This window comes from Psammomys obesus, unplaced genomic scaffold (genome assembly GCF_907164565.1).
Source record: "Psammomys obesus unplaced genomic scaffold, mPsaObe1.curated_primary_1811, whole genome shotgun sequence".
NCBI lineage: Eukaryota > Metazoa > Chordata > Mammalia > Rodentia > Muridae > Psammomys > Psammomys obesus.
In genome coordinates, this window is record NW_026585691.1 from 4,461,643 (window position 1) to 4,483,359 (window position 21,717).

Below are 21,717 nucleotides of genomic sequence, written 5' to 3' on the forward strand. Positions count from 1 at the left end.
ACCCTCTTCCCTTCAACGTCTTCATCCCTTGTTGAAGCTCTTCCTCCCAACCAAAAAAGTCCAATAACTTTGGACACTCTGGGACTTGAGCCGTGCCCCGCTCCCCCGCCCTTCCCTCCAGCCAGCCCGGGGAGATCGTCTTCCTCTCTTCCTCTCTCAAAACGGATCCCCCCATCCTAAGAGGCAGGAGCCTCTCCATGGAGTCCAGCGGACCTCACTGCCCGCGGGAGCCTGAGCAGGACCACGGCCGTCCTCGGACCAGACAGAAAAGTTAGGATCAGCCTAACTCTCGCGCTTCTTTTTGGTTTCTTTCTTTCTTTCCTTTTTAGACGCGCGCCCCTGAACGCCCTGGGCTGGGGCTGGGGCTGGGGCTGGGGCTGGGGCTGGGGCAAGGGTGCCAGGTGAGGTCCCCGGGGCGATGGGCCAACGCGGAGTGGGGGGTGGGGTGGGCTCAGACCTGCTTGCTCCGGTCTTCCGCCGCCTTCTTGTCAGCCTCCGCCTGTTCGGCTCGATCCAAGGCGTTCTCTTTGTCGAGCTTCAGCATCTGCATCTTCTTCTTGATGGCGTCCATGGTGGCGGTGGCGAGGGGCCCTCGGGCAGCGGAGGGAGAGGAGACGCGAGCGAGCGCGGCGGGGCGGCAGAGCGGAGTGCGAGCGCCGGGCTGCCTGCTGCTTCCTGATATGTACTTTCCCAGGGGGGCGACCGCATTCCTAAGGACAGCCAATACTTTTTTGGAAAAGCTCGTTCCTCCTGCCCCCTTTCCCAGTCTCCTGCCTCCGCCCCGTGCCCCCTCCTCGCTCCTCCCGCGGGGGCCGCACGCCCATTCGCTGCCGCCCTGCCGGCCTCACAGTTGACGGTGGATATGACTATATATGGGACCCGAGTCTCCCAGGCGGCGGTCGGGCGAGGCAGTCCTATTTCTAAACCTGCACGCCTGGGAAAGAGCGCCCAGACCTCGCTGGAGCGGAGCCCGGCGCTGGGCGAGAGCGTCAGGCCACCTCCCCGAGGTATCGCCTGGCCGTCAGGGTCCCCACGAGAGCCCGCCCGGAGCACGCGGGGATCCTGGGAACCGGGCAGGTGGTGTGGGCGCACTGGTCTCAGCTGTCCTCCAGATCCTGGGGTGCCCAGCCCAGCCCCTGCACCTCTCCTCTGAACCTGGGAGCCCTCAGTACCCAGCTAGCTGTGCCCTTCTGGCTGCTCTCGGCCCACCAGGTGTAGTCTAGGGCTCTCATGCTTTGGACATTTCAACCAGAGCAGAGAAATAGAGCTGGAGGGAGGTGTGCGGGCCCACTCCTGAGACCCTGTCTCCTGCCCCCGATGGTGGGCACAATGACACGCGTAGGAGTTTTTTGTTTTTTGGTTTTTGTTTTTGTTTTTTCACCAAAATGGGTAGGTAATAAAATATTTTAGGCAGGGTTATGTGTGTGTGTGTGGTGCTTTGGAAAGGGTAGAGGGAGTGTGTAGAGGTTTGTGTTTCTTTTCCCCTCTGTGGGAGTGTGTGTGTGTGTGTGTGTGTAGTTTAGACTCAGGCAGCTCCGTGTCTGGCCTTTAGTCATCAGCAGCTGGGTAGCCGTGATTAGTAACAGCCTCAGCTCTGTCGCTTCCCTCTAGTTGTTTATTGGAATGTTTTATTATATCCATTTACTTATTTGGGGGGTCACGGCAGCGCGCTTGTGCCGCGGTGGGCTGTGGAGGTCAGAGGACAGCTTTGAAGACTCAGCTCTCTCTTTTCACCAGGTCGGGCTTCGGGCTTGACAGCAAGCTCCTTTATTTCTTTTCCTATCTTGCTGGTCCAGTTTCCTCATATCTAGATTCAGATCTAGCTTTTCATCGTTTTCTAGCACTGATCCACACAGGAAGACCATCTCTCCCCGTTAGACACTTGAGTGCCAGAGTACTGAAATCATGGTACAAATGAGCCTAAGGAAATGGTTCTGTCCATAGGCCCTGAATTCTGCCTGAAGGCCAGCCAGCTCCGCAGCATGGGAGAGCTGAAGGTAGGAGGGGTTTCCTCCTATGTCTTAAAGCATACCTGGTTCAGTCCCCAAGGAGAAGCCTGATCTTTTCTGTTTAAGTGAGGCTTCAGGAGAGTGTGAAAGGGCTGTTCCCAAGCCTTACCGATGGCCGGCTGAGACAGGGTTGTGAGGGTCTTGTGACCAGTCCCTACAGAATAATTTACAGCCTGTGCTACATGGATATCAAATATTCCCCAGACGGTGTCTGAGCAGATTAGGCAGGCCAAATGACTTGTTAAGTCCTTCAGGAGAATGATCGAATTCCTCTTTAGGATTTTATCAGGTTCCTGACTGCCCAGGAGGGAAAACACACCGTCTTGTAATGACCAGAACATTGGAGCAGGATGTATAGGGCCTTTGTGGCACAGGAAATTCACCAGAGCCCTTCCTTGCCACACGCCAAGCCTCTCAGAGCACTGACACCTTTCCAGGCCTTGGGCAGTATTCAGATGTGAGGCCTATAGGAAGCCGACTCTCCAGCCTGGAGTTTAACACAGGTGGAAAACAGGAACTCTGGAGTTAGAAGCTAAGATCCAAATGGACTTGGCCACTTCTTTTTAACATAGCCCTTACTACAGTAAACCTCCCAAACCTCCATTCTCTTCCCTTAATGAGGGGCTACTCTAAGGAGATACTGACTTTCTCCATGTATAGGCGTAGCTGAAAAACTCACTAAAGCCTTTATAAATGAGCTCGTGCTGCAGTTCATTAAACGCTCCACAACTACACAGTTCTACATGCACAACAAGCAGTCCTGGACTCTGGGCTCAAAATTGGGCGGCATACATTTTTCTCATCCAGATGTCGAGAAGGAACAGGGGTGTGAGACTTCAGAAAGGAAGAAGAAGGAAGAACCAAGTCGGAGCAGATGGAAAAAAGTTTCTTTGGGAAACTTTAAAACACAATTTAGAGTAGGTTAGCAACAGGCAGTAAGAAGCCATTGGTGGTGGCTGGACAGTAGGTTTTCTTGGACGTTAGACTGGAAAGGCATGCTGAGGCCAGACGGCAAAAACTTGGAATTCTAGGTTGTCTTTGAACTCTTGTCCTTCTTCCTCTGCTTCCTGAGTTCTGGGGTTACATAATACATGACTCTTGTGTGATGGAAGCTATCAGTTTCTTTTTACCTCTCCCTAGTCCTGGCCCTCACCTACAGCTATGCTCAAAGGCTGGAGCATAAGGAGCTCAAGTATGGAAATGGAGTTACACTCAGCTAACTCTCTCTCTCTCTTTCTGTGTGTGTGTGGGGGGTCAACCTTGGGTGTTGCTCCTCTGGATGCCATCTATTTTGGTTTTTGAGACAAGGACTCTCAATGGCCTGGAGAGCTGCCATGTAGGCTAGGTTTGGAGGGGACCAGGGATCCAACTTTTCCAGGGCTGGGATGGCAGGTTTGCACCAACATACCTGGATTTTCAGCATGTATTCTGAGGGGTGAAATCAGTGCTCACTGAGCTAGCTCCCTAGCCACCGAGCTACCATGCTATCACCACCGATGGGTTGGCATGGGTGTGTCCCTGAGTTCAGTCATTACCATTTCACCCCTGTTGACTTCTGCCCTCTGAATAGCCTGACAGCTGGCTAGGTCTTACCCAGCTTCATGGATTGTACTCCCATGACCTTCCTTCCCTCAAGGAATATGACAAACCAAATATGATTTCAACAACAAATTATGTACTGGACAGGTCTTCTGGTCCTCAAAGAAGAACATGAAGAGAGAGCTGGATAGCCTCTTCCTATATGGTTTGCATTTGTGCCCCAGCAACTGGCCATGAATATGACAGGTATAAAGTAGAACCAATGAGCTAATGTTGTATCTTGCTGGGCAAAGGTGAACTGGGCTATTCAACTTCTCTCTCACTGTATCTCACAGCAAGGGACACAGGAAATATGAATTATTAACTGCTGAAATGAAAAGGATTTGGAGTTTGGGTTGAAAAGGCCATGTGTTAAAGTCATTACGGTTATTTACAAATGTCTGGGCTCTCTCTGTAGCCAGGACCTTGGCAGGATTGTATAGCTGCACAAAAGTACACTAGATACTTGCTTTGGTCAAGGAAATATGAGCATAAATGACTTGTGATGGACACTTTAAGAGTTATCCTATGCCTCACAGCATTTATTTTTTAAGATTGTCATTCTGGGTTCCCAGGTGACACCCCTCACACACTATAACTAACTCTTGATGGACATATAACAAGACCAAGATACAAATCTTTGTGATTTTAGGTCACTGAAATCTGGGGCTTGTTTGTTACTGAAACAGAGCTAGTTTTTCCTGACTAATACGCCACCATAGGCTGTTTCAGAGAGAAGGAAGCAGAGACTTCTGATCATAGAGGTAGAAGAATGCAGCAGCCATGTCAAAATGAACAGAAGTACAATTTAGAGAGTGATCAGAGGTTATCTAATCAAATTTATTTTCAAGAAAGCCTTGTATTTCTCATTTCCCAAGGACATATGAGAAAGCCTGTATTTCTTGATAGTAAAAAAGCTGACTTTTTTTTTTTTTCCAATTAAAACCAACCAACCAAGAACAGCAAAACCAAAAACAAGTGACCAAGTAATGGTGGCACGGGAACAAGCACAGCATCCTTGGCCCAGAGGTTCTGTGTGAACATTAAAACATGGTCAGAATGTCCACATTTCACCCGGATCTGTTATTCAGTATTTGTTGGATGGCTTTTTAATTGATGTAATAGTGAGTTAGTATCTGAGAAGGCATGTTAGTTACTCTTGGCTTTGCTGTGGCCAACTACCTGATAAGAAGCATGCTTAAAGAACAAAAAGTTTATTTTGGCTTACAATTCGAGGCTATACAGTTCATTGAGCGGAAGGAAAGTCAGGGCAGTAGGACATTGAGGCTGCTGAATACATTGTTTCCACAGTCAAGAAGCAAAGCACAAGGAATACCTGTGCTCAGTTTGCTTTCTTCTGTTTATCCAGTCTAGGACCCCGTTCATGGAATGGTGTCACCTACATTCAGGATGAGTCTCCCCAACACAAGTAACCTTATCTACATAATGCCTTATTTGTACACCTCATTTTTTCCCCTTATGGTGATTCTAAATCCCAGCAAGTTGACTACCAAGATTAACAGAAATAGTGAGATATCAAAACAGCAAAACAATATTCAAAAAATATTATTTCCACTCAAAATATGAACTTCTATTTTCAGAAGAAGGAATTCAAGAGATCTAGTAAGGTCTGCATATGTTTCATGACTATTAGGCACCTTGAAAAACAAAATCCGTACTGGGGATCAAACTTAGAATCTTGAACATGCTGGTGAGCATTCCACCATTGGGCTATATATACCCCACTTCCTTCATTTTTTAGATAAAGCCTCATTCTATAGTCCAGGTTGTACTCAAATTCATGCCTCGCCCTGAAAGCTGAGTTTATTATAGGCAAGAGTCACCAGGCCTTTTTTTTTTTTTTTTTGAGACAGTGTTTCTCTGTGTAGCCTTGGCTGTCCTGGACTCACTTTGTAGACCAGGCTGGCCTCGAACTCACAGAGCTCTGCCTGCCTCGACTTCCCCAGTGCTGGGATCACAGGCGTGGGCCACCGCACCTGTCTCACCAAGCCTATCTTTGTGTGCAAAATATTTAGGGCTTTGGGGACCAAGGGATATGGCAAGGAGATAGGCTACTTAGTTTTCCATCACTGTCACAAAATACCCAAGACAATCAACTTACACAAGAAGCAAAGATTTATTTTGGCTTACAGTTTGGGAGGCTTCAGTTCATGGTTAGTTGCCCCGTTGCTTTGAGCCTGTGACCAGTTAGCTCGCCACAGTGGGAAAGATAGATGAGGCCTGTTCACCTCAGTGTAGCCAGGAAGTAAGAAGGTGGGAAGGGGCCATGGTCCCTAGGAAAAGTATCTACATGTAATGCTGGGTAGAATCCTCTCTTTGATATATATTTCCAATATGTTACCATGGCCCCCGGCTGATGGCCTGAGGTCTGCCTGTTCTGAGAGTAACATAGACCAGGTTTCTCTCTCCTTCCTTTCTTCCCTCACGTCCACTTTCTCTTGTCCCTCCTTTCTCTCTCCCCTCTGTCCTCCTTTCCTCCCCTCTTCTATTCTTCTCTAGTCCATCTTTCTTTCTGAACTAGGGTCTTGCTAAGCTGGCTCCAAATTTGATATGTAGCCTAGAGAGGCCATCCTCCTGTCTCAGCCTCCTCATGTGCAGAGATTACAGGCATGTAATAGTTGAGTTTTTCTAGGAGAGTTTTACACTGCCCCTTTCCCTCTGGGCAGTCACCTGTACTTACTATATTACAGTCCTCAACATTTAATTACAAAAGAAAGTCAAGGGGCAGAGCTTCCTAACCGGCACTCTCAGCGGTGGGAATGCTTACTTGAATGTGTACACAAGGGATTGCTTGTTTTAAAAAAACAACAAAACAAAGCGAAACGCTCATTGTCCGATAGTCACACCTTGCTTAGCAGCAAGAGCTCCTACCTGTGCATTGTGGCTCTCCAGAGTCAGCCGCCAGGGCTCACACAATGAAGAGAAAGTGAAGAATCTATAATTAAATCCAGAGACAATGCACCTTCCACTGGGTTTTGGAATGCGGTGTGCTATACTCAGCTCATTGTGCCATGGAACAAGATACAGCACGTTCGTTCGTTCGTCCTCTCCTACAGGGGAGCGTTGTTTCCCAAGGGTCACTGAGGGCAGGGGTGGGGTTGGAGCTCCGAGAACAAGCTTTGGGTCTTTGGGTGGGTGCCTGCCTTCATTAGCAAGTGACCACCCACACCTGGTCCCCAGAGTGTGCTTACCCTCTGAAGAGAACTGCATGGGCAAAATCATTTCCCTAATGCAAAAAAAAAAAAAAAAAAAAAAAAAAAAAAGCACAGGGATTTTCCTGCTTTGTGCTTTCTCTTCTGTCTCTCAACAGAAGTACGTATGTGGGTGTCTAGTCAAGCTAATCAAACACAATTAGTGATGGAATTTAGCCATCTCAAGAATGACTTGATTCTCATTTTTCAAATATTTCTTTTATTTTACTTATGTTATGCATGTGAGTTTCCACAGAGGTCAGAAGAGGGCATCAGATCCCCTCAAGCTGGAGTTCCAGGCAGTTGAGAAATGCCACTGTGGGTGCTGGAACTTCGCTTGTGTCCTTTGGAAGAGCAGCAAGTGATCTTAACTGCTGAGCCATCTCTCCAGCCCTCCCTGCTAGAAAACCAAGAGCCGTGGAAGCTCTGCTCCATTCATGCCTAAGCCTGTTTTAATTTTTTCATATTTCATTTTACTTTTTAAAAACACTACAAGGGAAAGATCAGAAGAGAAGGGTCCCGCCAGAGTTTTTGTTTGTTTGTTTGCTTTTGCTTTTGCTTTTTTCTCTTATACTGTGACCAAATACCTGAGCGAAACAGCTCAAGGAAGGAAAGGTTGCACGGGCTCGCAGTCCCAGAGGACTGAGTCTGTCGTGGTCAGGAAGATGTGATGGAGCAGAGCAGTTCCAGTCATGGCAGGCTAGAGAGGAGAGAGAGAGGAAATGTTGGCATTCTTCCGTTTTTTTTTTTTTTCTTCCATCTTTTGCACTGCTCCAGTCCCAGCTCAGGGGATACCCAAGGCTCACTTAAAGTCTTCACAGAAATACCTGGAAGCAAGCTTCACCATCTCCTAACGGATTCTATGTCCAGTTGGCACCAGTCTTTCTTTCCACCATATCCACCATATCCTTAGTCTGGTTTAAGCCTAAGCCAGCAGCCCATCCAGGCAGTGTGTGTGTGTGTGTGTGTGTGTGTGTGTGTGTGTGTGTGTGTGTGTAACCCACAGTGGGGGACAGCAATCAGGGGTTCTTCAAGATAAACCCATGCAGAAATGAAAGTGCCTCTAGGCCTTGTAGACCAGAGACTCCAGTCAGCCAGCTTCAGGGCTCACATCTGAGCTCTGAGATTGTTTTAATCATTGCTTCCCAGTGAACTCCACATTCTTTTCGTATTGAAAGCCACCTGTTCATTTATATATTTTTATACTTGGCTCTCAAGTTTCCACTGATGTCCTTAATGGGAACACATGTAAAAGTGACGTCTGCGGAATATAAAAAAGTGACCTTGGAGGGCAGGAAACATGGCTCACTTGTCTTAGCATACAAGAAACCTAGGTTGAGTCCTCAGCACAGCATAAACAGATGCTACCACAGGCTTGTGATCCAGTGCTCAGGCGGCAGAAGCAGAAAGATTAGAAGCTCAAGATGATCCTTGGCTACACAGTAAATTGGAAGCCAGCCTGGTATGCATGAGACCTTGTCTCAAACAGGGGGAGAAGGCGGTGGGAAGGTGGTCAGTTGGCCAAGTGTTTGCCTTGCAAGAATGAGGACCTAGGTTCAATGCACAGAACCCATGTTTTAAAAAGCTGGGTGTGGTAGCATATGTTTGTAATCCCAGTGTTGGGAGATAGAGACAGGTAGATTCTTGGAGCTTGCTGGCCAGCCAGCCCAGAGTTCCAGGCCAGGAGGAGACACCCCGTCCTTTTTTGGTTTTCATTTTGTTTGAGGTAAGGTCTCCCTTTGTAGAACAGGCTTGCCTCAAGTTCACCGAGATCTGCCTGCCTTTGCCTTCCAAGTGCTAGGAATAAAGGGCTGTGCCCCTCCCTGACACTGGGAGCCACAAACAAGAAAGTGGATGGTACCAGCAGAACAATATTCAAGCCTGACTTAGAACCTCCACACGAGTGTAAACACACACCCCTCGGAGCGGCTGGCCCATGTACTGTATTAGTCATCCAACCACAACTCACGAAGGTAGAAGAGGGCAGACCAGGCACTTGTTGACAGACTGTATGTTAGGTACACCTCACTGGGGCTCAGGCACGGTCTCCGTGTTAAGCAAGTTTGAGTCAGACAAGCCCAGGGGACAGCTTAGAAACCTGGGCTCTATTGGGTTTGGGTCATGTACACACACCCTTCTACTATTGCACTGGGCAGCCCAGCTCCTCCTACATAGACCACGCACACATACCCTTCTTTGAGCGGTGCGCCTGGCAACCGTGGATCCCCCCCCCCCCCCCCGTGAGCTACACATATGCCTCTTGCTGAAGGACGGAGCAGTTTTCTCCTCCCCTAACAGTCAAACTTAACCATTTCTGTTCAAGCATCCTTCACAACTCCAGCTATGAAGAATGGAAAGGCTGCTCCAGCCTCTACTGGCTTTGGGCACATGTGCAGTAAGGCAAAATGGGTTCTCCTATTTACCATCTTTTTAAAAATGTTTTTTAGATTAAAAAAAATTCTAATAGTTTATGTGTATGAGCATTTTGCCTGCATGTATGTATGTGTGTGTTTCTCGTGCCCAGGAAGGCCAAAAGAGGGCATCAGATTCTCTGGGTCTGGAGTTACAGGTAGTTGCAAGCCACCATGTGGATGCTGGGAGTCAAATCTGGGTCCTCTGCAAGAGCAGCAACTCCTCTCAACTGCTGAGCAGGTTCCCCAGCCTCACTATTGACCATCTTATACATAGGTATAATTGAGTGCAGACAGGTAAAATCAGATGCATTGTAGGAAGGGATATGTGCAGGAGAAAAAAAAGGTTATATAACCTAATCTGTCAATCAAAATAGAGAACCACCCGAACTACGTCCCTAAGTAACCATCTCTTCCTTGGAACCTCATAAAAAGAGATCCCAGGTAGTAACCTACTCTGTGCTTGTTTCCTCATGTGGCCCACTGCTCTGAAGTACATTCAGATGTGGTCTATCATTTTAAATGAAGTTTCCTTGCTGCTTTTGCAAATCTACATGGACTTTAATTTCCATTCCCCAAATAAAAGGCCAAGAACCTAGAGACTCCCAATCTTGGCCGGGACCAAGTATCAAGTTCAAATTCAGATGTCTGGCATTCTGTTTCCAGTCTCTCTGTTGGACCCACTGCTGGCAGCTTATTTTCCAGCAGAGGCGGTTTGGTTGGGAATGTGTGGGTGGAGCTGTATAACACAATGAGCAGTAGACCTTTTTTTGTTTGTTTGTTTGTTTTTGAAAGATTCCTTTCTGGTGACAGGTAAGATCTTTTTCCCCAATGGGCTCCTGCATTCTCCTTAAGAGAGCCTGTGGTTTGTTTGTTTGTTTGTTTGTTTGTTTGTTTTGTCTTTGTGGAACTTGCTATTCCTCCAGGGAAATGCTTTCTTCAGAGTTTTCTCTGGAGAGAAAACTCTTTCCATCTTGGCAACTCACACATGGGAGGGGGTCAGATCTCTTGAAGGGCTTGAGGCAGAGGAAACTGCCCATTCTTTTCTGAGGTCCTGCTGCTGGAGGAGAAAACGTATTCTCCTGGCTGTCTGTGGGCAGAGTTCCAGAAGAGGCCAGTATTTTTAGCATGGCCTTCTTCACTTCCCAGCACCTGCCATGCTCTGTAACCCAAGGGGCTGCTTAAATGCCAGGGAGATGACTGAGGACAAGGCAGCTTGAGCTAATGTCCTAAAATACCACCCGGGAGATGGTTTTCTAATGGGAGCCGTTTCGTGTCATTTCTTCCTAAACTGCAGGGCCATCACAGTTCCTGGATGAGACACGTGACATTTACTCTGGAAAAAATGGCAGCAAGAGATGCCAGCATTTAGACGGTCATGGTGGCTCACATCTTTAATCCTAACACTCGGGGAGGCAGAGGCAGGCAGATTGCTGTGAATTTGAGGCCAGCCTGGTCTACAAAGTGAGTCCAGGACAGCCAAGGATACACAGAGAAATCCTGTCTGGGGGGTACAGGGGGGAGCCACCACTTGCCATTTGCTCCTAACTTCAATTTTCCCCTCTATTGTTCACACTGGCGATAGAGTATCCCTGGAGTATGTATGTATATATATATATATATATATATATATATATATATATATATATATATTTATATCCCTGAAAGTGAGACAAAGCTCAGACAATGGGCTGTAAACCTCCTACCTGTGACAGGTTTAAGTAATTGCCTTCTGAACATGGCAGGAGTTGAAACTGGAAACGTGTTCTCACGAAGCCCGACACATTTTCGGAGGACAGATGCATCGAGGGTCATGCAGGATAACGGTGTCTCAGCACAGCTCTAATCTTGGAGGTTGACATCAGCCCGTACCATCCACAGCGTCCCCTGAGGAGTCACAGTCCGTGCAATGCTGGGATACAGTCTGGAGCTGACACAGTGTGGACCTGTGTGGACCAGACTTGCTTCAACTAGCTCTGTGGCTGTTTTTAATATTTGATACTCCCTTGCCTCCACCTCCCAAATTCTGGGATTACAGGCATATACCACCACACTTAGTTTAATCCTGTGCTGGGGACCGAAGTGCTGCCTCACACATTCTAGGCAAGCACTCTGCCAATGGAACTGCATTCATGTAGCTTTTCCCTGGCTATTTTCAGTGCTCCCAAATGCTGTTGCACAAAATGCCACTAGTATGGAGTCAATAGCTTGTTTTTGTTGCTGTTGCTTTGTTTTGTTTCTGTTTGTTTTCCCCGAGACAGGGTTTCTCTACCTAGTCCTGGCTGTTCTGGAACTCACTCTGTACACCAGGCTGAGCTCGAACTTAGAGATCCACCTACCTCTGCCTCATGGGTGTTAGGATTAAAGGCATGCTCTGCTGTGCCCAGCTTCCTCCTCCCCCCAACTAAAGGAAGTAAATCAGAACTTAAATATTTAAATGGGCTTACCCCCTTTCGAGTTGTCAGCTTCATTCTGGTGCATGAAAAATATAATAAAAAAATCATACACACACATTGGCAAAATTCAGTTTCAAATAATGTACATGGTGGACATGCAATGTGCTTTCCATGTACACATGTTTACATTCCCACACAGAATAAAACATGAAATGTGCTTTACACGTATGTATGATTATATATCCACACAGAATAAAATATTGCACAAGTTAGTGATTGAATTAACTTCTCCTGGGGAGAGAAGAGGCAGGAATGAGATTCAGGGATAGTGGTCAAAAGGGTATAAAACAATATCCTAAAGGTTTATGTGTTTTGTTTTGTTGTTTGAGGCAGGGTCTCACTACGTAGCTTTGGCTGTCCTAGAGCTCATATAGACCAGGCTGGCCTTAAACTCACAAAGATCCACCTGTCTCTGCGTCTGCCTCACAAGTGCTGAGATGAAAGGAGTGTACATCTACACCTGGCTAAGATTTAATTTTTAAGTAGAGTATGCTCTCGATCATATAAAGTATTTAAAAGTTTCAATCTAGCCTTTATCATTATTTAAAATATATTCTTGAGCTGATGATGGAAAAACTCTAGGGTGCTTGTAATTTCCCAAGTCACCTCAAGGAAAAAAAAAATCATTTTGACACATATGTTAGCCAAAACTTTATGGCCATGAAAAAAACATTTGAGAATGAAAACATTCCACATTGTCCAGGGCATCTTACTGTTTTCAGTGCTTACTGTTTGTCAGGTGTAAAACTGGACACCAGAAATTTGAGGACGAGCAACAGCGCCAGGCTTCCTGTCAGACCTTAATTTTGAAGTCCCTGCTTGTGGGAAATGCAGGATCACCTGCAGGAATTGTCCTAGGTGTTTCTACGAGTCTCCCGATAAAAGGGGGTTTGTTGTTTTGCCATCGTATGTTTGTGTGGCTGGCGTGGAGTTTTCTTGGAGGGAAACAAACATTCAGCAGAAAGGCACAAAGTTTAAGCAAGGCTTTATTAGTCAAATCAAATAAAAAATACATTATAGTCAGTGCTTAGAGGGAGCTGGGTCAAGGGATAGTTTTTTCTTTTAATAAATGAGTTTTTATGAGGTAGGTGGCACACTTATAAGAAGAAAGTGACCTTTCCCCACTCCAAATCATTGTGAGCCCGACCTCCCTTTCAGAGTATTTCCTCTCTATACATTTAAGCGGAATCAAATCCACAATGCATGGGTCTTTCAAGACGGCATGAAGTAGGAGAGGACCAGTTGGGGAGATGAAGGGGATGGGCAGGAGTGGGGAGCAGACAAGAGAGGGCAATAGGGTGAGTATGAGCAAAAAGCATCACATACAGGTATGGAAATGCCAGAGGGAAACCCATTATTAGGCGTAAGTAGCACGAGCTAATAAAAAAACATTTTTTGAAGAAGTGAGCTGAGTGTTCTGTAGTTGTCAGACACTGATTTGGCAGTGGGAAAGCAGCAGCCAGTACCTTCTCAGCTGCAGAGGAGACCCACCCTGTCTGCTTTCTTCCCTGCTTCCCAAGTCTATCAGCCTTGAATCTCCGTGTGGACAGTGAGCTCATGGCTGGAAAGAAGCGCTCCTTCCACGTGTGTCATCAGCCTGGTGGCCATTATTCATGACCTCTCTTCTGGGAAAGCCAGTTCTCCTTGTAACTTGCTAGAGCCCCAGGCATATTCCTCTATATCCCAAATGTTGATGGCCCTTTTCAGTTTCTCAGTTTTCAATCAGGGAGCCCAAGGTGGGTTTTCTCCTTGCTCTGATCATTGCTTGCTGAGCTGCTGGATCATAGCACCTTTCAATGACTGGAGACAAACAAGCAGAAGATATATCGGGAGCCCATTTCCTGCACACACATGTCCTAGTGCTGGGCCAACTCACACATGAGCTCTTCCAGGTCAACACGTCAACCAAAGAAGACAGTTCAGGGCTTAACTGGGGGCATAGAAGACATTCTTGGGCATAGATGACATTTCCCGTCACCTAGGCAAGAGTCCGAGGAAGGACTTCAAATGCTCTCCAACCTCAGTATCTCTTGAAACTGTGGATAAGAATATAAACAATTCTTCTACATAAACTTGTGCGCTGTGTTAAGTGTGGTATGAACCCACACCTGTTGTTTCCTCCATTGTTCATATGTGGGGAGTGAAAAGCAGACCAACGGCTGACCATTTGCTCTTTCAGGTAAACACACTCACTTGTTTTGACACCAGATGTTTCTGTAGTTAAGTTATTGGTTACCCAAAACGAAACATTTCCTGCTTTACCCTTCACACAGAGGACTCGAGGAACAAACCTTTGTACCTTTTCAAGGCATTAGATTTGACTCTTTATTAGTTTGTGTGACATGAGCTACTAAGTCTTGCTGAGCTTCAGCTTCCTCATCTGAAAAATAGGGATAATGACAATAATAATAATAATAATATTTCACCATTATGCCTCTCTTTCTTTGTTGATTGATTGTTCTGAGGACAGAACTCAGGATCTCGTGGATCATAGACAAGCATTCTAATAATGAACTATATCCCAGTTTTGGTCATTTATTTTAATCAGATACTACCCATATGCAGAAGTTAGGGGAAGTAGAATGGTTAATTCCTTCTAGGACAGTGCCAGGTGGTTTCTAGGGATGCCTGATTTACTGTTTTCCTTTTGAACCTTAAAAACATTAAAAACAAAACAAATCAAAACAACAAAACAGGTGTGGTGGCGTACACCTCTAACCCCAGGACTCGGGAGGCAGAGGCAGGCAGAGCTCTGTGAGTTTGAGGCCAGCATGGTCTACAGAGTGAGTTTCTTGGCCAGCCAGGGCTACACAGAAAAACCTTGTCTAGAAAACAACCACGACCAACAACAAAAGAAAGAAAGAAAGAAAGAAAGAAAGAAAGAAAGAAAGAAAGAAAGAAAGAAGGAGAGAGACATGTTAAAGTGTGTATGTGTGTGTGTGTGTGTGTGTGTAGATGTGTGCATGTGAGAGCAGGCGCCACTGAAGGCCAGAAGAGCGTGTCTGATTCCCTGGAGCTAGAGTGATAGTGGCAGTTTTGAGCCACCTGACATGGATGCTGAGATCTGAGCTCAGGTCCTGTGCAAGGGCAGTAAGTGCTCTCTAGCCTTATACTTTTGAATCTTTGTTGTTATTATTGTTATTTTATTATTTATTTATTTGACACAGGGTTTCTCTTTGTAGCCCTGGCTGTCCTAGAACTCACTCTGTAGACCAGACTAGATCTCTGACTGCCTCTGCCTCCTGAGTGCTGGGATTAAAGGCATGAGCCACCACTACCCCGCTACTTTTGAATCTTCTGCCAAAATAACTGTACATAAGAAATGCGTGTGGGCTGGAGAGATGGCTCAGAGGTTAAGAGCATCCTCTGCTCTTCCAGAGGTTCTGAGTTCGATTCCCAGCAACCACATGGTGGCTCACAACCATCTATAATGAGATCTGGTGCCCTCTTCTGGCGTGAAGGCGTACATGCAGGCAGAACATTGTGTACATAATAAATAAAAATCTTAAAAAGAAAGAAAGAAGTGACATACACGCAGATCATTGAATCTCTAGACTCGATGAACTATTAAAACCAGCGCCTCGGTCAAGGAGTGGAACATTCCTAGCTCCTCTCCCCCTGTTTCTGCTGGAAGTAACCATTATCCCAAATAGTTTTTCCTGCTTTTGAACACTATGAAGCCTTACACCTGGTTTTGAACAGCTTAGCAGCTGTGTTTTCTTCTCTAAAATCTACTTTGTGATTACGTCTCTGTCCTGAGTGACTAATTTAAATTTCAACAAATTCACTCATTATACAAGGCACCATGTAAGTTACCTAAAGCAGCGAGGCAAAAGAACCTTGGTGTCTTTGGTGAGATGTTTGTGGTTTTTACCCCATGTGCCTCCTTGAGCTGTGTCTCTCTGGAACAAGACAGAAGTTTCCAGCTTCTCTTTTCTGGCTGGGATTCCACCCTCTCTATGAAAGTGGGGCTTCCTGGGTAAAGATCACAACGGACATCAGTGTTTCCTTAATTCAGTTCTGGAACTCCAGGAGAGAGTTCACAGGTCTGGCTTCCTGAATACTTGCTCACTGTCTGTGACCCAAGGGCTTAGATACTCGTGATGCTGAAAGGCCTGCAGACCTCCCCCTGGAATGAAAGAGCGCTACCAAGGAAAGAAAAGCTGTGGCTTGGAGCTTCGCGTGAGGGACTTAGGTCTGTGTAGGTTCCTTCCCTGGGTGGTTTATTGTGTCCTTGTCTTTGTAAAAGCAGGTTTTCAAGCCAACATCTCAGCCCATGTAGCAACCAAAATAACCAGAGCACTGGACCCAGAAGAATTGGGTATCACGCATCCTGGAGGTCTCGGGCTACTGCGCCCATGCTGTCTTTGAGGCTACCTTTGGCTCTGTAGCAATAGCAGCAGCTCAGGAAGACAACCTTTTTCTTTTATATCTGGGGGATAAGCCGTGATTTTTTTTAAACACATGTGCTCTGCAGTCTCTCTCTCTCTCTCTCTCTCTCTCTCTCTCTCTCTCTCTCTCTCGCTGCTCAGTCTCAGCATAAATCTGGACCCTGAAAACTAATTTCCTGTACACAGAGACTCCAACTGTTTATGATGATGAGGAGGAGGATGGTGATGATCGCAGAGCAGTGGAATTTCTGCCCAGGGTCCAGAAGCCACCGCTGTGGAAGATAGTTGGCATCCATGTCCTGAAGCCCATACAATGCCACAGCCAGAGTGAAGAAAAGAACACTCATCCAGCCCGGGCCCTGTTTATTTTTGTCTTTGTTTCTTGAAACAGAGTCTCAAGTAGCCCAGGGTGGCCCCAAACTTGCTATGAAGTCAAAGATGCCCTTATCCTCCTGCCTCCAACTTTGAATACTAGGATTATAGGCATGCCCCATTGCGACAGGTTTATGTGGTGCTAGGGATAAAACCCAGGGCTTGGGAAACACATTACCAGCTGAACCACACCCCAGCCCCAGCCCCTGTGTATGTGTGGGGCCAGAGATGGGTGAAGGAATGTGCCTGGTGACGTGCACACACAAGCTCACTTAATCTTCATGCTAACCCAAGAGGAAGAACGCACTAGACCACTATATGGCCATTTTGTGACCAGCAGACACAGTGTTTAAACGGAGGCAGGAGTGGGTCAGGGTACTGTAAGTAAGGCTCGTGCTCTCCTCTCCATGATTTCATTTCACCCACAGGAAACTCTGCTTCACAGATGAGTTTCTTGTGATTCACTTTCCCAAGTTTTCCAGGATCTGACACAGACTCAACCTTTAGGCTCCTATCCTCTAAGGCCCAATTGTAAATGACAAACAGAAGCAAAGGGCGGCGAACACCGCTAGGTGAGCAGGTGGGGTTCTGTGGCCTTTCATAGAAATCTGAGGCGATACACCCAGCAAGAAAAGCTGGGAAAGGCTTGGGGAAACAATTAGACAAACAAGAAAGAACACTCCAGATAGAAAAACAACTTGACCCCAAACTTGGGAGACAGTGCACACTGGGGATCCAGTCGAAGGTCGTTTGATACATCGAGGAAACGCACAGACAGAAGCGAAGATGTGTGTGGCCAGCCACTGGGTATCCCTTGGGCTATGGCAACTTCATCCTGCACAGCTAGGGCAAATGGGACAATAGGTCAACAGCACAGAGAAGTCTGTGGCTGGAGAAGAATCTATGGGTTTCCTCAGCTTACTGGGTGCGTATGGTCACAACAGGTGGAGGCAGCCGCTGGAGACGCATCCTCTCCGGGAGCTGGGGAGTTCCAGCAAGCTTCTAAAAGAAGGAACAATAAAACCTTTACAGGCCGAGTAAGAATCAGATGACCATGTAATGAAGGGTCAGGTTTCACATACTGGAGTGTGTGTGTGTGTGTGTGTGTGTGTGTGTGTGTGTGTGTGTGTGTATGTGTCCATCCGTCCATCCACATGGACTGTGGTTTTTGCAGGTCAGGAAGATTAGGGAATGAGCCAGCCAGTGGGTGGCGGTTGGGTAAGGGCATCTCTGAACCCAGGTTGTTTTCTCATCTCTAAAGACAAGAGTCACCAAAGACTAGAGTTCCTTCATTGGGCTTCAGCTTCCTCATCTATAAAATGGGAGACCACAAGACCTGCCACCCAAGATGGCTGTCAGAATCTGGACATACGTGTCAGTGCTCCTGCCACATTATTTCTATTGTTATACATTAACATTCAAGGTTTTAAAAGCAGGGTCTCATGTAGCCCAGGCTGGCCCCCAGCTGTGCAGCTGAGGATGATCTTGAACTCTGATTCTTCTGTCTCCACCATCTGAGCACTGAGATTCAGACCTGTGCTACCACACTGGTTTATGGGCTCTGTGCATTTTGGCAGTTTTAGAAAGCACTCTACCAAGTGAGCTATGTCTTTTACTATCATTAAACTTAAGCCTTCTTGTGAGTGAATAATACCTTTTCACCCACAAAACGAAAGAAGTCTTTAGGAGTAGGGACCGTATCATCTACTTATTATAGTTTTTACCATTTAATTTAATAGTGATTTAATTAATTTATTTTATGTGTATGTCTCTATGTGCCAGAGCACCCTCCTTCCTCTTCCTTTCTCTGTGAGTGTAGAGGCCAGAGGTCAAATTCAGGTGTCTCCCTCGGTCACTCTCTGCCTTGTTTTTGAGGCAGAGTCTTTCTGTTTTATCTAGGACTGTTCCGTTCAGCTGGGCTGTCTGTCTAGCCTGTCCCAGGATCTACAACAGCCCAGCACTGAGATTACAAACTTGTGTTACCACGCCGCCTCTTACACAAGGGGACTGAGAATCGAACTCGGATCCTCCCGCTGGGGCGGCAAGCACTTTGCTGACCAAGCCATTTCTCCTGTGCCCCCACCCCCACCCTAGCTTCTTCCAATCCCTCTCAATGCCTAACAAACACATTACACGCTGCTCCAACAACCAAAATAAGGAGATTCTAGTAAAGTAATTTGCTCCTCAGCAGGAGCTAGAAGGGTGAAATCTTCATCTGAAATTGTACTGAGTGGTAGCTCAGTGAGCCAGAAGCAGCAAGGCCAGTGTCACACCGTCCTTCAACTCCTGGGCCTCACTTAGACCCCTGGTGTGCCTGGCTGCAGGAGTCCTGGCTATGAGTGAGCTCTATTGCATTGGACTTGCTGCTCTATACGAAATAGGTACTTTACGATCCAGAACATGGTAACCTAAAGAATATTTTTATTAAAAAATGAAGGCCTGTCTTTCTGGCTGCTCCTACAGACTAATCAGCAGAACAACAGTGTTGGGGTGGGGGGTGGGTTCAGGGTGGATGATGAAGGCATGCACATGAAGCAGACAGGAGGAAATGGCTATGGGGACTAGGGCAGCTGGATGTGGGGGCCAGCCCTGCACACCTTCCCCTGGTTCGTGGGATGAAAGGCCTTTTGTGTGTGTGATTCCAGAAGCAAGAGGAAAAGTTCCCATGCTTTTTTTGAAAGGTGACTCTCAGCTATGAACAGGTCTTGCTGTCCTGTAGAAGAGGACAAGGGATTGCAGTTTGGGACCGGAAAGGATGGGAGAGCTTCCTTCTTGAAGATGGTGGAACTTGGGTAGAACAGCTGTCTAGATGTTGAAGGGCCAGACTCCAATATGCCTCCTATGGAGTGGGCTCTGACCTGGGCTGAGCTCATAGATGTGCTTGAGGGGCAGTTACCTTTGGTTGCACCCCACAAATTTGAAACTCAGACAGCAGCGATGACTGCAGATCTTGTCATCATTCTCTTATGGTTCACAAAAGCTCTGGAGGACACACACACTATGGACTTCTTGCTGAGCTAGGTGAATGAGGAATTGCAGCCTGGCTTGATTAATTCAGAAGCCAGGGCTAAGCATTGTAAGTATTAGTAAGCATTAGTATTGTAAGTATTCTTACAATACTAACTATTCTTCCAGCTCAGGTGAAATGGAAAGGCTCACACCAGCATAGTTCACTGTGAATTGATGGGTAGACATTTGCTATAGAAACACGGTGCTATGGTTAGGCTTTCAATAACTCGAGTGGTTCAAGAGGATTATTGGTGATAAAGGAGTTTATTAAAAGTTATTAACACCACGGAGAGACAGAGGGGAAGCAGTATGGCAGGAGCTCCCGAGGAGAGTTCAGTCCCTAGCTCTGAAGATAGACTGGGTGGCTGCATGTCTGAAGAGCCCCTGCAGCAGGAGAGTAGCCTCATACACTCTGAGGATCTGAGAGGGCACGGCAGAGGTTTCATCCAGGCAGGAAGTGGGAAACATTCTGTGACATCCCATTGAGATAAACTTGCTTCAATGGGATGACATGAGATGTCATGGCACCAGCCAGTCTGATGGCTTGGAACTCACAATGACCAGTGATAATGACCGACTTGGGTACCTGTCAGTGTCGGTGAGAGGAGGCTTGAGGTTCTAACCATATATTCTTATGCCTGGGACCTGAGCGATGGTGGTGAGAATCAGAGAAAAATGATGGAGATGGCCCATGCATGTGTGCTCGAGTGTGTGTGGAGGTCAGAGGGTAACTTTCCGGAGTCAGTTATTAGGTCAGCAGGCCTGGCAGCAAGCACTTTTACCATCTCGCTGGCTCGCACCTGGAATTTTTTTTTTTTAATCTCCAGAATTGATAGTGAAATTTTAGATCCAAACTGAATATATTATGAATTAACGAAGTCAACAAATTACTACTATTATTTGCAACAGTCTCTCTGTGAAGCTCTGATTGGCCTCTAACTCATAGGGACCCTTCTGCCTCTGCCTTCCAAGTACTGGGATCAAAAACATGTGGCACCGTGCCCAGCTAACAAGTTATGTTGAAATCAAGAAACAGTTGTAACAGAAGAAATGTCAGTCAGAAGCATCTGTTCCTTAAGACAAAGGTGCATTTTGAAGATAAAGAACAGGGTTAGATGGCCAGAGACTGCGCGTAACTAGAAGCAGCGTCTCTCAGTGACAAGGCTTCCTCCCCTTAGCACAGGGTCTGTGGTGTGTGCTTGGCTCCTAGCAGCTTAGCCAGGCAGGGAGGGGACCCAGTAAGCTGGAGCTATTCAGGCTCCGGGCCACCCAGTGCCTTCAGAGCCCCATGTCACTAACCCCCACCCCTTCAACATAGGAGCTCTTAGGCATGAGCAAATAGAATGAAACCCAGCAGAGACTTTCTGTGTTTATTTAAAATTAACGTCTGTTCTCCCGTCCACCCCCTCACCCTTCTGTCCGTCTTCTGTTTCAGAAAAGCCTTTGTCTTTGGATTAGCCCAGCTGAAGTTATTTTTCTTACCATCTGTATGGGGAATTTCTCCCCAACTTTTTCAACAAGAAAATAGCTCTTGGCCCAAAGGAAGCATGAAAATGTTTAGTCTCCAGAAAGGCACGCAGACTCTCAGGCAGTGGCGGCCCTGTGGCTCAACTTCACATAGGAAACACTCTCTCTTGCTTTTCCCCGTCACACCCGTGTTCGGTGTGTGACCCCGTAATTCATGACAAATGCTCTTTGGCATGCTAGGAGACACTTAACTGAGATGGGAAGCTGTGGAGAAAGCCATGTAGTTATCCCACTGGGTGAGGCGAAAGGAAGCCTGTGAGTAAGGCTGGGCCTGGAGCTTGGGGCCTGGGGCTTGGCTCACTGTTGGAGGTAAGTCATTTGCTCTCTTTTTTCATTTGCCTCAGTTTCCCCAGTTGTAAAAAGAGTGTATTGAACTTGATAATCTACTTTCTAGGATAAAAATTTTTCAACCACATTTTATCTATTTTGTGTGCATGTATGTACTGAGTGTGTGTGTGTGTGTGTGTGTGTGTGTGTGTGTGTGTGTAGATCAGAGGACAACTTGAAGGACTTGGTTCTCTCCTACCACATGGCCTTCAGGGATCTTACTCAGACATTCAGCTTTGTTAGCAAAAGCTTTTATTTGCTGAGCCATCTTGTCGACCCCTCCTTTCTAGTTTAATGATTTACCTGTTAGTCTGAAGTATAAAGGGTGAGCTTATTGCATTAGTTAACTTTTCTTCCCTCCCTCCCTCCCTCCCTCCCTCCCTCCCTCCCTCCCTCCTTCCTTCCTTCCTTCCTTCCTTCCTTCC